The sequence below is a fragment of the Calliphora vicina genome, chromosome 4 (assembly GCF_958450345.1).
Source record: "Calliphora vicina chromosome 4, idCalVici1.1, whole genome shotgun sequence".
In the NCBI taxonomy this organism is placed as follows: Eukaryota; Metazoa; Arthropoda; class Insecta; order Diptera; family Calliphoridae; genus Calliphora; species Calliphora vicina.
Genome location: NC_088783.1, coordinates 89308856 through 89327586, shown reverse-complemented (window position 1 = coordinate 89327586; position 18731 = coordinate 89308856). Strand labels below are relative to the sequence as shown.

The 18731-nt window shown below is 27.4% G+C and overlaps 1 long non-coding RNA gene across 1 annotated transcript; it reads left to right on the top strand.

Moving 5' to 3' along the window:
* The first annotated feature begins 4681 nt into the window (after positions 1-4681).
* Positions 4682-5499, top strand: LOC135959171 (uncharacterized). Its single transcript, XR_010576510.1, has 3 exons — positions 4682-4926; positions 4987-5137; positions 5221-5499. It is a non-coding gene; the product is annotated as an uncharacterized LOC135959171 (long non-coding RNA).
* The last annotated feature ends 13232 nt before the right edge of the window (positions 5500-18731 follow it).

Genomic DNA, 18731 nt, shown 5'->3' with positions numbered 1-18731 from the left:
CATATATATGGGGCAACAAGATCGGTCAAGAACTCTCTGAGTTATAGGTCAAAATTTGACATTTTGGCCAAACAGGTGTTTTTTTTATCCATATAACTTATTACCTATTGTTCTTAGCAAAATGTGTCCCAAATAGTTTAGATAGCTATTTATGCAATCTTTCGAAAAAAAATTTAAAAAAATTTAATAAAATATTTTTGATTTTTTTTTTTAAATCAAAAATATTTTTTTCAAAATGGGCCCTTTTTATTTTTTTTAAGAAAGCTTAGGTCTTTTCCTAAGCGACCTATATGGTCGATTAGTGGGATGCGAGTGGGATATCTATCAAAATAAATGTTTTGTAACTCAAGACAAATGTTTTTAAATTAATTTTTTTCATATTTATATGTAAGTGTTTCTAAAACCTTAAAAATAAAAACCACAACAACTGACCGATAATAGCCACTGGAGGGGTGCAATATGAGGCCGACCGCTATTAATTTTCCACCCCCAAAATTTGTCTGAGTTTTGTATCTTGCGGCTTTATTAGTCAATCCTAGAGGTAGTTTTCAGCGCACGTGATTTTCATTGTTAAAATATCAGGTGCCCCAGAAACAAATTTTTGGAATCAAGTGGAAATATTTTATGGCCCTTCTCCGAAGTACCAGTTTATTTATTATTTTATGACATTTGACTTTAAGAAGTGGGTGGAGAGGTAGAAGTTGGCAGGTAGGTTATTTATATGGTGGTTTATTTTTATTATTATTTGTAACATTTGGTTAAACTAGGTACTTTAGTATGTAAGCCCTTCTTGACCCTAATAAAAGATTTTAGACTCATTCATTAAAACGTACTACCTATATGATCTTAAAAAACTATTTATTGTCATTCTGAAGACATACGGAAATCAGTTTTTTAGAAACAGCGTTAAAGTTAAGACGTGTGTTATTTACATAAATACTTACAAAATTGAAAATGTCTACGACTTCTAAAAAGGCTAAGGTTGAAAATGAAATTTATTCGTCTTTTTGTTTTAATCCCTTTAACAAAATGAAGCACAGATCATCAGATATGCGAAATATTTCCGACGGCTTATTAAAAAAATTCCCTACCCTGTCAAAACGATTGAAAATTTGTGGATCATGCAGGAAAGAGCTCGGAAAGTTGAACGAATTACCGAATTTGAATAGTAATGAGCCTTGCGTTGAAGTTATTCCAGATGAAGACAAAAGTAATTCCGAGAATGAAGACAGAACTGTTGATGATGATGGTTATTCTATCTTTTCAAATTCAACGAATGAGTGTCGAAACCAATACCATAAGGATGCAGTAGAAGTTCTTGAACAAATAAAAGAGAAATACAAAACGTCACAGAGTGAAGCTGAAAGAATTCAACTTCTCACGCTTGCTCCAAGAACATGGAGTTCTGCAAAAACAATGACTGAGTTTGGAACGTCTCAACGAAAAGCAAGAATTGCTAAACAATTGGTTGCTGAGCATGGGATTCTCACACTCCCAAACAAAAAGAAGGGAAAAACTTTTGAGTGCGATACTAAATCTCTAATAACTCAGTTTTATCAGCGAGATGATATGAGTCGCCTGATGCCAGGGATGAAAGACTGGATGTCTGTACGAATTGATGGCAAGAAAGTTCAAATGCAGAAGAGAATGGTTCTCTGTAACCTGAATGAATTATTCGCAACATTTCAATCTGAATACGAGGATGTCAAAATTGGATTCACAAAATTTACACAACTGAGGCCAAAACATTGTGTTTTGGCAGGAAGCAGCGGAACTCACACAGTATGTGTTTGTATTTACCATGAAAATGTTAAATTGATGTTGAAGGAAATCAACTTAAATTACTTAAAAGAAGATTCATCAGAAGATTTACATCATTACCGCGATTGCCTTAAATTGACTATGTGCCCTAATGCTACAACTTCTTGCCACTTAGGTGAATGTTCGAATTGCCCGGAAACCACATCCATCAAAGAAAATTTAATCAACTCTTTTGATCGAGAATGTATTGAGGAGTTAAAATTTGAATCTTGGCTTCAGACTGAAAGATGCACACTGAAAACCATAATTTTAAATGTGGATGATTTTGTGGAAGAACTGTGTAGAGGATTGCTAAATTTGAGAACCCATGACTTTTTAGTCAAAGAGCAGTGGTCATTCTTCAAGGACTTGAAAACACATTTGAAGTCTGGTGAATTCATTATTTCATTTGATTTCGCAGAGAACTATAAATATGTTCTTCAGGATTCCATACAAGCATTCCACTTCAATAACGACCAAGCAACTATATTCACAGTAGTTATTTACTACATGAAAGAAGAAAACCTGGAACACAAAAGTATGGCAATCATATCCGACGATTTAAAACATGACACCGTTGCATTTTATGAGTACCAGAAGATAATACTAAATTATCTAAAATCAAAATTTACAGTAGAAAAGGTATACTACATTTCGGACGGAGCTCGTCAACATTTTAAAAACAAAAGTAGCTTCGCAAATCTTACAGCTCATGAAAAAGATTTTGGAATGCCAGCTGAGTGGCATTTTCATCCTACTGCTCATGGTAAAGGAGCATGTGATGGTATTGGAGCAAACCTCAAAAGAAATGCAGCGAAGTATAGCCTCCAGTGCTCTCATCAAGATCGCATCTTAGATGCGACTGGTTTATTCCATTGGGCAAAGAATTATTGTAAAGAAACGAAAATAGTTTTTAGTAGCAAAGAGGATCATGAGGAAACATTGAAAACACTAAAGAGCAGATTCGATGCTGCGGTAACAATCGATGGCACTGCTCAATACCATGCTTTCATACCGCTTGTCGATGGAAGACTCAAATTAAAAAAGTTTTCTGCATCTACTCAATGCGATTTCTTTCCAAAGCCAAAAAAGAAGCCAACAGCGAAATCAGTAGCTGAATCTAATAACGCCAAGAAAGGATTGACAAAAAAAAAGCAGCTAATAAAGGTGACAAATAAGGAGGATAAAAGTATGGATATTTGAAAATTTAAAAACTTCATAAATTAAGTGTAAAAATAGTTATTATATAAATTGATCTATTGTGATTAAGATTAAATTTTACTAAATTATTCATCTTTTTATTATTATTATTATATATTAAATTAATTATTATTACAAATAAATAACAAAATTAAATTATTCAACATTTCCATAGAAAAAAAGTGATTTTTATTCCTGAGGTTAACATATTATGGGTATTACAGTATCGAGGCTATGAAATTTTAGTTGGGTATGTTACATACCATCGGAAAGGCTAATGTGTCTAGTTTCTCTGCGTAAGTTTAATTTTTAAGGTTTACACACAAATATGAAAAAAATTAAAATAGTGCAAATTTAAAAACCTTTGTCTTGAGTTACAAAACATTTATTTTGATAGATATCCCACTCGCATCCCACTAAGCGACCAAAAAGGTTTTAAAGGAAAAGACCTAAGCTTTCTTTTGAGAAAAAAAAATTAATAAAAAAAGAGTCCATTTTGGAAAAAAAAAGTCAAAAAGGTTTTTGATTTTTCAAAAAAAAGTAAAAAATTGTATGTCTTGAATTACAAAACATTTTTTTTATAGATATCCCACTCGCATCCCACTAAGCGACAAAAAGGGTGTTAAAGGAAAACACATAAGCTTTCTTCTGAGCAAAAAAAAAAAATTAAAAAATGGGTCCATTTTTTTAAAAAAAAGTCAACAAAATTTTTGATTTTGCAAAAAAATTCAAAAATTTTAAATCTTGAGTTACAAAATATTTTTTTTGATAGATATCCCACTCGCATCCAACTAAGCGACCATATAGGTCGCTTAGGAAAAGACCTAAGCTTTCTTAAAAAAATAAAAAAAAAAATAAAAAGGGCCCATTTTGAAAAAAAAAGTCAAAAATATTTTTGATTTAAAAAAAATCTAAAATATTTTATTAAATTTTTTTAATTTTTTCGAAAGATTGCATAAATAGCTATCTAAACTATTTGGGACACATTTTGCTAAGAACAATAGGTAATAAGTTATATGGATAAAAAAACACTTGTTTGGCTAAAATGTCAAATATAACTCAGAGAGTTCTTGACCGATCTTGTTGAAAAATGGTGTCCGAATTACTATCCAATAGAACTAACATTGGTGCAAATTTCATCGCGATCGGAAGACATCGATTTCATAAGTTGGTTCACTTGACGTGAAATGCCCCATATACTTTTTTCTCTCATAGTCCCAAAAGAATTAACGAGCTTAAAGAATTTCAGGAATACTGTTCTGTAAAATCTCATAAAATATTAGGTGTTTGCCAAACAAGATGGTTATCTTTAGAAGGTGTTATTGCAAGAATTATAGAACAATGGGACAGTTTAAAATTGTATTTTATATCACGTTTTTATGACGTAAATGGTATAAGAGCAGCAGAACTGGCAGAAAGTATGTCTAATAAAATCAAAACTTATTTTTTATTCTTGACATATGTATATGATTTTAAAAAAATGGTAGGTTTAAAACGATTTTGGTAGTTTTTTGACAAAAATTTGGTAGGAATAAGATTTGTTCAGTGGCAACGCTGGAAATAAACAAACATTAAAGAGAGTAAAAAGCAATAACAAAAGAAATTCTTGCTTTTTTCTTCTTTTCAGTTAAAACTGTAAATATTTATTTTGTTCTTATAAGAAAGAATATATTTTTAATCAGTTTAGCTAGTTATTTGAGGTGACAAGTGTTAAAAAATCAAATACTGTAAAATTAAAGTGTAAAAAGTGAAAATATAAATAATAATTCAATAAAAACATTTTAAATATGAAGGGTGGAAGTAGAAGAAATTTAAAAAGATTAATAAAAAATAGAAGGCTATTTACGTCAAAAAATTAAATAGGAATAAAAAACAAAAAGAAAGTTTATTAACAATAAAATAAAGGAAGCAAATCGCGCTGTTTATGTAAGTATTTTGTTAATCTATTACGAATGATTTCAAGTACATTAATAATTTTCATTTCAGATCCGTTGTATTTCCTCTTTAATTAAAGGAAAATTACACAAATCGTTGACTGAAATTTTTTCTGTAGATGTAATTATTGATTGCAATATAGATGGTATACACGGAAAACATTCGCTGAAAAGCTTTAAACAACTTTTTGGAGCTTTAATAGGTAAGTTATATGAACATGTATATTTAATTTACTTTCGAGTGACTACTTATCGTTCATTTTCTAATTTTCGTATCATTTAATAGATGCAGTTCGGGATAATGGAGAAGAAAACCCAAATAAGGCAATTAGAAATGCGCAGAAAATAATAAAAAGCGACATTTTCAAGCCGTCTGCGTTAGCAAAAAAAAAAAGAAAACCCACCAAATTAATATTCAAAAATAAGATTAAAATTAAACAATGATATAAGTAGAATACGAATATTAATATTTTTTATAATGTAAATAATTTTAATAATAATTGAATATTTTGGTACCTTCACAATTTAATAAATATAACACAAAATAGAAGATCATTAAAGTAAACCGTTATAACATAAACACATGCACAAGTTGTGCCTGACAACTAAAAATATTATACTTTAGTTGAAACAAAACTGATGTGAATGGGCATCTCAAAATATTTCTCTTAAATATTATCGGTCTAATTCATAATAAAAACATATTGTAGATTTAAAGCACAAATTTGTTAACAAACACTTTTGCTTTATAAACCTTTAATAAAAGTAGTCTATTCCATGGCAGAACAAGCAAGGTACAATTATTAAAAAGTACGTTCTCAATTATACATTCCCTATAACGTCAAACAAAAGAAAATTAGAAAAAAACAAAACGAAATGTCTAAAACAAAAATAAATTAATTAAACAAATTTTTGTGTATTTACTTTTTTCCGTGAAATATTCAATTCAAATTAAATTTTTTCCAAATAAATATGTGTTAGTTTTAATATAAGGTGCAAAAATTGCGAAAACAAAATAAAAAGTGATGAGAGTAAATGCGTTATTTGACGTTGTAGGGGTAAGTATTGAAAACTCTCCCTAATAATTGTACCTGGTTAGTTCTACCATGGTCTATTCATAAACGTTTGATAAACCCACAATAACTAATGTACTGTTTTTTGTCTAAGCTGGCAATGCTTTTCAGTTATTTCCCCTATTTCGTTGTTAGTGTTGCTAGTCATTAAGATAAAATATTCGTTAATTCCCTTTTTTTTCATTGTTTGTTTTTAGTAATAATACATTTTTGAAGATAAAAACTAATTTTTAGAGAAAAAATCTATATTTGATTCTAGTAAATTTATATTAAGCTAAAATGTATTAATATACAAACGTTTTTATATATTTTGTTTCAATTATTCGAATGACGAATATTCTGTGATAAAATAAACATCACTATTTTAAAATCTGTTTTATTAATATATTTTTATTGTCATTTTGTTAATTTTAACAAAATTTAAAGAATTTCTATTAGGAAACATAATTTTAATTCCGGAGTGGGTATATTAGATTGTGTGGACCTACTTCCACAATGATTATACATTTTATTACAACATGGCGTTACAAGTAAAAAGAAAATGACAAAAATGGCAATCAAACTCACTTGCGAACCTCATGTAGCTCACTGCCTGAGGAATATGAAACAAAATCATATATAATTAAAGTGGAATTTATTCCCCGGCGGAGTTAAAATTATGTTTAGCAATTGCAATACCATCGTCTATTATTGCAATTTTGTAAATAACTATCTTTAAAATTCCCTTTTTTCCAGATAAAATGTAAAAAGAATACCTTAAAGTAGGTTTAAAGTAGTGTTGAACCTACAATAAATAATTCAAATTTATGAATGGCTTATAACATAATTATAACACTATTAAACGTTTATGAATACTGTTTTTTGAATTTTTTCTTATTAACGACTTATAAAGCTGTTTTAAGTTATTATAAATTAGACCGTATGTATGTAGGTATGTATGTATAATACACATTGTATATCGAAAACAGTAAACGCATTGTGAAAAATTTGTTTGTTTCTTTTGTATAGTAACAAATAAAATAAACCAAATTAACCTTCGCTTTACCAAAGGTTTTTTTATGTACATGGTTTACCAATACCCACCCGTGTGACACTACACTTTTATAAATATATGCGACGAATGAAATTTTAAAAAACCTTATAAAAAGTTTAAAATGTTTCTATTAAATTCTATAGAACCTTAAAATTTGTTCAGTGAGTATAAATTTCATTTAAATCGAAACAAAATTAAAAAAAATATTAAACCAATAAAAACGATGTGGTCACCCGGGTGGGTATTGGTAAAGCGAAGGTTAAATGAGCGCGATGAGAAAGCCTCTTAATTTTGAACATTGGACATTTTTTACTTCTCACTATTCACATACGTATATGTATGTACTCTAAATAAAAAAACTAGTGTATTTATTTATGTATGCATGCTGAAAAGTCAAAAAATTCTTAGCTACTCATTTTCAAATGGGAACGTAAAACAAAACATTTGCAAATTTCATTCATGACAATTTATTATGAATGCCTAAATTTAAGTGTTCTTTCATGAATTCTTCTGAACCCTGGCTAAAACCCAAAAAATAACTGAATACAAACTCATAAATATTGTCTTTTTATTTGTGAGATCGACTTTACTAGTATATAAAATATTACATTTCTTAGTCCCCTTTTACAAAACAGAAATTGAAAGGCAGACAGACGAAGTTTGTGGGCGAGGGGTTGAAGAGGTAGAGTGTGTATTACACAGGTTTAAGTTAGTTCAAAAGAGAATGAGAAAAATGTCTGCATTGTAAAAGCATTGTGATTAAAAAATTGTAATATCAATAAAAATTGGTTCATTTTTGATAAATTAAACAAATTTCTGGGCACTTATGAACAAAATCGGATCCATTAAATAAATATAAAATTGATTTTTGAATATGACTGATGTGTTTGCTTTGGAAACAATTTCGCAGCCTGTTCTCATAATTTTTTTTAAAAGACTATTTCTATGTCATTTAATTAAAAATATTGTTTTATTTTTAAAAAAAATTTCAAGAAAAGTTTAAAATAAAAAAAGGCTAGGACAAAATAAAATGGCTAATTCTTCCGGCTAGATTAAATCTACCCATTTTTTATGGCTAAATGAAAATAAAATCGCTAGATCTAGCCGGAAAATGGCAACCTTGGTTATACTTCGTTTTCTTTTGGTTTCTATTAATTTTTTTTTTTTAAATTTTTTTATTGCACAGACATCTTGTATGTAGTAATCTTAATTAAATTAATGAATTTAAGAGAAATTAATAATACAAAGATCGCCCGGTGGCCGAAATTCTACCACTTTTAAAATGCTATTTACCACGTTTATGGAAAGAATTTTTAAAAATTTGTGCATATCTAGAAAAACTTACCTTTTAAACCATATATGTTTCATCAATATTGGTGGACAATAACATACTTAAAAGTGTACCACAAAAAAACGTGTGGCCTATTTATATATAAGATTTCTTTGCAATAACATGTATTTAAATATTCACCCTTAGATATAACAGAAAGAGTTATTTTGTTTATTTTTTTTGTAATTAACTACATATACACATGAATGTAATAAACAAGATTGCGACATCGACAATTCCGTTATTTTAGTGTACTCTTTTACTCTTTTTTCGTGACGTCAGCAATTATTGTTTTCTTATGTTTTGAATGTAAAATACTTACTTTTTATATGAAATTTCAAAACAAATAGTGAAAAAAAAATTAATTAAAAATTAAAATGTGGTGTGCAGTCAAAAATTGCAATAATAATAATAACTAAGATCGCCCGGTGGGCGAAATTCGACCACTTTTAAACGCTTTTTACCACTTTTATGGAAAGAATTTAAAAATTATGTTCTGCAAATCTAGAGAAAATAACCTTTTAAACCATATATGTTTCATTAATATTGGTGGACAATAACATACTTCAAATTGTACCACAAAAAAACGTGTGGCCTATTTATATATGTATAATATATATAAGATAATAATAAAAAATCAAAATCGTGAACTAAAATATAGCAAAAATATTGAAAATTAATAAAGTAAAATATGTCTAATAACATAAAACCTAAAATAAATTTTATTTTATCACAGAAAAAAGTTTCAACATAAATATTATTATTTGATTTCATTGATTTCAATTCATAACATTTATAAATAATTTCTTAAATATTAACAGCCACATTTACAAAATTATAGGAAAATTTTCATAAAGTTTTATTCATAAACGATTAATAGCTTAAAATACCTTTGATAAACAATTGTTAAATGTAAACATTTTATAGTAGGTTCGACCATACTTTAAACCTACTTTAATGAATTCTTTTTGCTTTTTATCTTAAAAAAGAGGATTTTAAAGATAAATTTGGAATAATATTGCAATTGCTAAACACAATTTCCACTCCGCTGGCGATTAAGTTCCATTTTAATAGTATATGATTTTGTTTGATATTCCTCCGGCAGTGAACTATATGAGGTTCACAAGTGAGTTTGATTGGCATTTTTGTCATTTACTTTTAACCTGCAACGCCATATAGTAATAAAATGTGTAAACATTGTGGAAAAAGGTCCACAGAATCTAATATACCCACTCCGGAATTAAAACTATGTGTTTCCACATAGAAATTCATTAAATTTTGTTAAAATTTAACAAAATGTCAATAAAAATAAATTAATAAAACAAATTATAAAACAGTGATGTTTATTTTATCACAGAATATTCGTCATTCGAATACTTTAAATAATAATTGAAATAAACTATATAAAAAAGTTTGTACATTAATTAATTTTAGCTTAATATAAATTTAGTAGAATCAGATATACTTTTTTATCTAAAAATTAGTTGTTATCTTCAAAAATGTATTATTACTAAAAACAATTAATGAAAAAAAGAAAATTAACGAATATTTTATCCTAATTGAAATCAACACTAACAACAAAAAAGGGGAAATAAATGAGAAACATTGCCAGCTTAGACAAAAATCAGTACATTAGTTATTGTACCTTTATCAAACTTTTATGAATACAATACTTTTATAAATGGTTTTTATACCCTTCACCTTCGTGAGAAGGGTATATATAAGTTTGTCATTCCGTAAATTCTACATTTTTCATTTCCGACCCTATAAAGTATATATATTCTGGATCCTTATAGATAGCGGAGTCGATTAAGTCATGTCCGTCTGTCTGTCTGTTGAAATCAATTTTCTGAAGACCCCAGATATCTTCGGGATCCAAATCTTCAAGTCAGACATGCTTTCGAGAAGTTTGCTATTTAAAATCAGCAAAATCGGTCCATAAATAACAGAGATATGAGCAAAAAACCGGGACAACCTCGATTTTTGACCTATTTTTGATCTATATCTAGATTACTAAGTCATTAATATAGACAATATGGATATCTAATGATAGATATTTCAAAGTCCATTGCAACGATGTAGATAAGGCTATATTAAGTTGGACCTACAATGGGTTAAAATCGGGAAAAACATTTTTAACCCGAATTTTTTCATGAACATTTTTTTAAAAAAAAAAAAAAAAAAAATTTTAAATTTTTTTAAAAAAATTTGGAAAAAACTTTTTTTAAAAAAAATTTAAAAAAAAAAAATTTAAAAAAAAACAATTTAAAAAAAATTAAATTTTGTTTACCTAAAAATATTTAAACAAATTTATTTTAAAGTATAATTTGGTGAAGGGTATATAAGATTCGGCACAGTCGAATATAGCTCTCTTACTTGTTAAAGCTAAAGTGTTCGTTAACAAAATTGTGTTTTAAATCTACAATAAGGTTTTTTTATGCATATAGCCGTAAGATTTTGTTCATATTATATGTTTTCAAATTAAATCTAGAAGACTTGAAAAATATAATTTCATTTACATATGTTGTTGAAAAATGTTTGCAATTTTCCTTGGAAAATTTTTTATTTGTTTTTATGATTTTCGGCTACAAAATGAGCAAATATGCGCAAAATTGATTATATTTTTTTAAGGGGATGATATGCTTAATGTTTATTTATATTTTATTATGTTTAATGATACATATTTTTAATTTTCAGATATTGTTGATTCATCTTAAAATATTGGCCAATATATGGCTATTATGCAAATAGTTTTGAATTAATTCATTAGATAATGCAATTTATTATAAAATATTATTAAATTTATGCAAAAAATGCAAAAATTTCCGTCATGAAAAATTTTATAATAATATATTTTATATAATATGAACATGTTCTTATTCTGAATGAAAAAAGTTTGGGAAAAAAAAGTGAAGTTCGATTAATAATATTTATTACAAAATTCATTACAATTATGAATTTCTTTTTCCTGTGATTAAACATATATAACTTTTAAACATAATTATTGACTTTTCCATTATAAATCACATACAATTTTCATATAATATAAGAGAATTTTTTTAAGAGAGCCATGTCGCAATCTTCTTTATTTCATTCATGACATATACATACATACATATATCCATAGTAGAAAAATAGAATGTAGTTTCATTCTCTCTTTATTTTTTCAAATTCTATATCTGACATGCTTAAGGATTGTGACGTTTTCATAAAAATAGTAATGCCATATTAATTTTAAATTTTCCCTTTCATTCTTTGGGTATATTTAAATTACATTAATTTGAAAAATATTAAAAAACATAAAAATGAGTTTATTTTCCCCAACTGCAAAAATACCAAATATTTTTGCAAACATTCAAACATGATTTTTTTAAAGTCTCTACATTACCCAACATACGACAACAGCGGCTGGCTATATCTAAAAATCAAAGTAGGGCACCTTCGACATGCAAATTTTTTAAACGCGTGCCATTTTTTGTTTTCCATCAGATTTCAAAGACTTTATATTTTCTGAAAGTGCTCGGATAGATCTTGAAAATATATTCATGCGTGTGCTGTCTCTTATAATTAAAATATAAAATATTTGCATAATAATACCATAAATGGAAAAATGCATACGAAAAAAATAGTCGACGTGTTTCAATTATAAGTAAGCGCACGTTAGAAATTGAATCAATAACTTCCAACACAACATAATACATTTTTATTTAAATACTAAATTATAAATTACACATTTTCTGTAATAAATGTCTCGATAATCAGAATCATTTTTAGGAATGTGGCAACGCTTTTTATAATTCTGACAAAATAAGGAAACTTCAAAAAACCTTATTTTAAAAAACAAAATTTGATTGAAACTACCTTCTATATTTTTATCATGCATATATCTATCTACATATGAATTTTTGCTTTATAATAAATTAGAAATAGTCTATAATTTAAGGTAAAACTTCGAAGTCAGAGGAAAACAGGTAAAGTGTATTAGAGGATTCCCACATAAATTGTATATAGACCACAATGGAGTCCATAGGTTGGGAGGGTAATGAGGTCAGGGCTTTTCCATCTGGTCCTACAATATCTTTTCAATGGAAAATTTATATGTATATATGGTTTTTTTATTAGGACTTATTTTAGCACACGTGATTTTTATTTTGTACGGCTTTACGTCTACTAAGAAACAAGATCCCCACCCCTTTGCCCGAACTAGCTAGTCTATCAAGCACGTGTGTGAAGTTTCCAATAGGGACTAATGGGTGGAATATTCTTGCCAACATCATTGAGGTACATATTTCATTATATTTTGAAACCAACAACTTTCCTATTACTCGCACTTATAAAAGCCAATGTTACAAACTAAGTATTTTTTTTTAGTTTTAAACTACCTATTTATAAAAGAACAATAAACGAGTGAAAATTTCTCATAGTAAAATATTAAAATTGTCTCTCTGTTCTGAACTAAAACAACAGATATGGTACTAGAGCTAAAATGCTCCTTGGTTTTTAATTTGCTGTCAGTTGCCGTATAATGATAACGGATTCTATAATTATGACTCTTAGTTTTTCAACATTATGTCAGAATTCGTATAAAGAGAAGCAATTTTAGTTCATAGTTCAATACTGAACTAAGTGAGAAAACTATTTGAACTAGTTCATTTAGTTAAAATAATGGAATCGTTTTTTTTAACTAGTTCGTTCATGAAGCTCCCAAGTCTACTGATAATACTAAAACATTATTTTAATATGCCTAACCCCCAGTAACACGAAGTGTGGTTATGTGTGTCAGTATAACTATTAGATACACACAAAAAAATCCGTAGGTTATATTTCCTAAAAATATGGTATAAATTTAACTAAGCGCAAGGGTAGAATGGCATTTGCAAAGTTTCTTAGTTAATATAACTAAAATGTTAGATAATTTCATACATACCATTTGCACCAAAAATATTTCCAATTGACAATAAAATAAACAAAAAAAAACTTCGAAGAAGATACCAAACATCAAATTACTAATTCCAATAGTTATATTAACATAGTTTTTAGGTAAAGTGTATAGTTTGAATTACCTATTGGCATAGATAATAAAACTTAGTTTTTAGTTTTCATATAAAAAGAAATTAACTATGCAAGCTTAGTTAATATAGCCTCGATTATTTTTTTGTGTGTACTGACAGTTTTCATACAAAAATAATTTTAACCGACAGTATAACTGTTAGTTAACGCACTCAAAAAAGTTTAGTTTTTCTAAAGCCTTTTGGGAAAAGGTTTCCTGATGATCTGGCCTAAGCAACCAGTGAAATGCGCATAGGAACTAGCTTATCCCCCAACAATAAATTTCAGTGAATTTATCAAATTAAAAAATTGGGAATTTAGCATAAAAACAATTTTACTAATATATTAATTTTGTATTCCCGAATAACCTTTTAACGATTAACTGATTAGAATGATAAAGAATAATGAAAAAATAGTTATTTTGTGAAGAAATTAATTTTTTAACTTTCTATACACGTTGTTTAAAAAACAAACTACAAAATAAAAACGTTTTTCTGTTCAGTTAATATTTTTAGTTATTAATTTGTCTAAAATTGTTTACTACAATTATTAATGTTTTTGTATATTGTCAAAATAAAAGAAGCAATTGTCAAAATAATGAAATTAATAAATCAACAAATATAACTAACAATAATTTGGTAAGTTTTTCACTATTAATCATTATGTTAAATATGTATGTACAATTTATATGTAATATAATCCACAATTTTCTTCAAAGCATTGCACCAGACAAATGGTCGCATAATAATATGGGATGGAATCTGGAAAAATTAGTAACATAGTTATTTCGTAAGTAAGTATTTTATACCTAAAATGTAAGGATCACATGGTTTATTATGCCTATTAACAATAAGAATGTGCCAGAGTTGGGAAACTTTAACCGCCCCCCCCCCTCAAATGAAATTCAGATGTAAACTTTCAAAACGCCGATACACATGTCTTTTTTTTTGTCTCCTCTTTCAAAATTTATTAGTCGGACCTCGTAATTTTTTTTGGTGTTTTACACTGTAAATTTGCCGTATACACAGAATATTACTTTAATCCACACAAACCTCATTTCTTAAAACGAAACGACAAACATTTCAAAACTTTTCCCAGTATTTTTAGTACATGTTTTAAATTTACATTAAATACTAGTGATATTGTACAATCTATACATAATCACCTACATTTTTTATTTTCAGATTTCCATAGATTTTGCAACGATTATCTCAAAATATAGATGTGACGAGGTCAAAGAGAAATGTACTTATTTCCAGATATACATGATAAAGAATATTGAAGTTTTGAAATACTTATAGTAGCCCCAAGCTTATTTAATATTAATATTATTTTTTTTTATTCATTTATGAGCAATGTATGTATGTATTAGGGTATTCATTCGACTAATGATCGTTCGATTAATCGAATAATTTCTTACGAATAATTACTCGAACAATTTAAAAAATGCCATTTTCGAATAACGAATAATTCGAACAATTCTATGTAGAATAATCGAATAAAATGAATAAATATTCATATGTAATTAAATTTATTAAATTGCTTTACATTTTTCATAATTTCAAATTTAAATAACTCACAAAAATTGTATTGTTTCGGAAATTCGACAAATAACTAAAAACAAAGGGACTTTCGATCACTTTGGATGAGTGTTCCGATAGCTCCTTCTATAAATATATAAATATTTCTGCAAGAAGTTACAATTCAAGGTTGATCCAATGAAAATAAAAAGTACGGAATAAAATATTTAGCTGCCGAAGTATTAGAAGATTTGCAATTAATAATCAAAATATTAACTTAGATTAAAGTTTAGTTGAATGTGATGGAGAATGTGATTTTGAAACGGTCATCGAAAGTGATACTGAGGATGATATTTATAATGACTACATTGAAATACATGAAGGCCATGAATTTAAAATATATACGTAAGTGTTGCAAAATATTTAATAAATCGAATGATAAACACAAATATTGCAAACTAATGTTTTGTTAAGCATGGAGTTCGTCTTATACATGATTTTGAACATCGTTGAACATCTTTGTCAAACATGGTAATAAACTTTTTGCGTATTTGTAAATGCGTCAATCATGCACTGCCTGACTTCAAATTAGCTACGTTCACTGACAATGACATCAAACTTTGGACAGATTCCCTTTATTGTGTAATTCCCCAAAACCACTTTATTAAGCAAATATTCGCCAACGCACAGTGGTATGAGAATAAAAAAAGAGGGAAATAATAATGTTGAATTTTACATAAAAAATAGGCATTTTTTGAATGGACCTGATCCCGTCGGTATCAAAAATTATAAATGGTTTTTACATTTAAAATATTTGGCGTAAAGTTAGCTTTTCAAAAAGTACAAATTCATTATACATCCTCTTAGAAATTTTTTAGATAACTTAAAAAGAATAAAAGTACTTTTTTCCCAAAAAATTGCTAAAAATCGCCTTTTTTATTTTTTTTTTAAATTCAAATGAATATAACTTTGGACTCAGCCATGATTTTTAAACACTTCTTTCTTTATTTGATATATAGATCTATTGTTAATTCTATAAAAGAAAAATTGATAAAATCGGGGAATATTTGGAACCACGGTCACCAAAAAACTGGAGTAGGGTGGGTAAAAATGTTGAAAATTAAATTTTCAAATGCGAATATCTCCTAAGAGATAATTGATAGCTACGACGAAGTTTTATGTAGTGCTCGACGAGGAGATTCTAAATGTGCAATTTTTTTAAATCGTAACACAAACGAAGAAATAGGATCATTTTAAAAATTGAACATACCCGAGGTGTCCTACTTTGGGAACCCCTGGTCCCGCTCCTGGTGGGCTCATGAGGTCCAAATTCAAAAAATCGATGGAAAAAATATTTCCATCTTTTTTATTCTCATACCACTGTGCAACGTTGATAGAGCTTGATGTATAATACAATTTGTTGTAAATAATTTAGAAATAGTGAATAATTAAATTACTAAAGAATTAGTTACTCAATTTAAAACCCGAATTAATGAACTACATAAAAAAGTTCTTAATACATTTATATTGTATTTGAATTCAGGATCAAATCAACTAGCTCAAATTTTTTAAAGCATATCTCCAAAACGGAAACTAAAGGTTTTGCTAGTCAATTGTATTGTAGATTGTTCGGGAGTTATTCTGATCGGAATATTATTGTTGAAATTTTAATAATGGACTTTGTTTTCGAATGTTTTTTAACATTATCAATACTTGATTGTTAACTTTAACGTTATTTTTTGTTTTTCTTTAACAATAAAATATTAAAAAACCGAAATCAAAACTTCATTCTTTACTTTTAAAAAAAAAATTAAATTATTCGAATAATTCGATTAATTTTAAGCGTGTGATCGAATTATTCGAACAAGTTAAAATCTCTTATTCGAATTATTCGTTTTATTCGAACAAGAGAAAAATCGAATAATTCGAATACCCTAGTATGTATATTTTAATAAATTAAATTGTTAAAAATAAAATATTAAAAATATGTATTTATATAGAAATAAAAAATAGTAAAAATAAATTATAAAACGGTTGTTTTTAATGATTTTGTAGGTAGAAATTCGTCAGTTAAAAATAACTGAAAAACCATTCGTTTCTAATGTTTTGTAGTTTGTTTTTTGTGAGTTAAATTAAATGAATAATCAGTTATTTCTACTGTTTTGTAGTTTGTTTTTTGCAAGTTAAATCTAAAGAAAAATCAGTAATTTTTACGAAACTTATTGGTTAAAAAATTAACATTTAAAAATAAATGAAAATTTATTTTGATTCAAATGAAATGTAAGCGGTCCGTTTTTTGAATAAATTTATAGTTATTATTAATGAATTTTCTGTTGAATTTACCTACATAATATTTTGAGTGTGGGGATAAGAAAGATAAATGTGCTACTTGTGAAAATGTCAAGAGCTTGAGTAGCACATAATGAATAAAGAGAAGTCAAAGGAACATTTTATAGCGGAATAGTGGAAGAGCAAGGCTGATTCATCACTTCTATGTGTTAGTTTCGATCTGCAGAAGGTACTAATACACCACACGGAAACGCTAAAATACTGTTTTACTCTACTATAGATTCTAGAAAGTATGCATTCTATAACGAAAGCTTATACAAAAGTGGCAGAATTTACGGTCTGCTATATCTAAAACAGATAACACGAACATGGTCCGCTCATATATCATAATTAGGCAAAAAATCTCGACTTAAAAAAACACGAGTTAGGGCCTTTCTATATTAAGGCAACGATATGTATATATGTATGCATAAGAAGTAACAAAATGCAGTCCTTTAAGGCGTACCCAACATTACGACAATGATTCGTACTATTGGACATCCACTGTATTGATTACAAAAATATTTAATTTAAAGTACAAATAAAAAACCTAATATACATAAGTATGTATGTTTGTAAATACATACATTTATGTATAAAATGTTATAATAATGACCTAATTAGAAACACATACATACATATTAGGGTATTCAATTAATCGGGTTTCTGATTTAATCGGTTAATCGAGCAAATAATTAATCGAGGTTTAGATTTATTCGGTTAATAATCGGTTAATTTAAAATTATTCGGTTAACCGAATAATTTCTATTTTCATTTTAAATTGAAAATACAACAACAAATTTTGTGCAAATAAGGTATTTGAGATCATTTTTGTAAACAATCGCCTATTTGCTGCAACAAAGTCATAACTCAAAATCCGTGTTTTATGAACTGAGTAATACAAAATATGCGCTGTTCTATAATCTTTCATATAGTTTCATCTGTTTTCAAAAAAGTGAATTATTTTTTGTGTGAGAGTGTTTTTTGTTGTAAACATCAAAATTAAAATTCATGTTTTCTCGTATATTTGATAAGTAAAAATTTGGGTTAAATACAGATTAGAAAGATATTAACATCTACTATTTATATTTCTGAAATCACATGATTTGTTGAAAATTTATTTAAGAAATAGTAAAATGTCCTAAAATATTCAAAGATGTTTTTCTCGAAACGACTTTTTTTGAATTATGACGTTGTTGCAGCAAATGAGCGATGTGTGAGTTGTTTAGGGTTTTAGTGAGATCTTCTGAAATAATCTTTTATAAAAAGAATATAATTTAAACGATTTTATCTTTAGATTTAATAAAACTTTTCTTGAAAAAAAACTCTCTCGCTGATTGTATATGTTGGAGAAATCAAAAGCATAATAAAGAAAATTCCTTTTTGGATTGTTTTAGATTTTGATTAATTTAATAGTTTCATTTAGTTATGATAAAACACTCATTTCAAAAAAAGTTTCGTCTA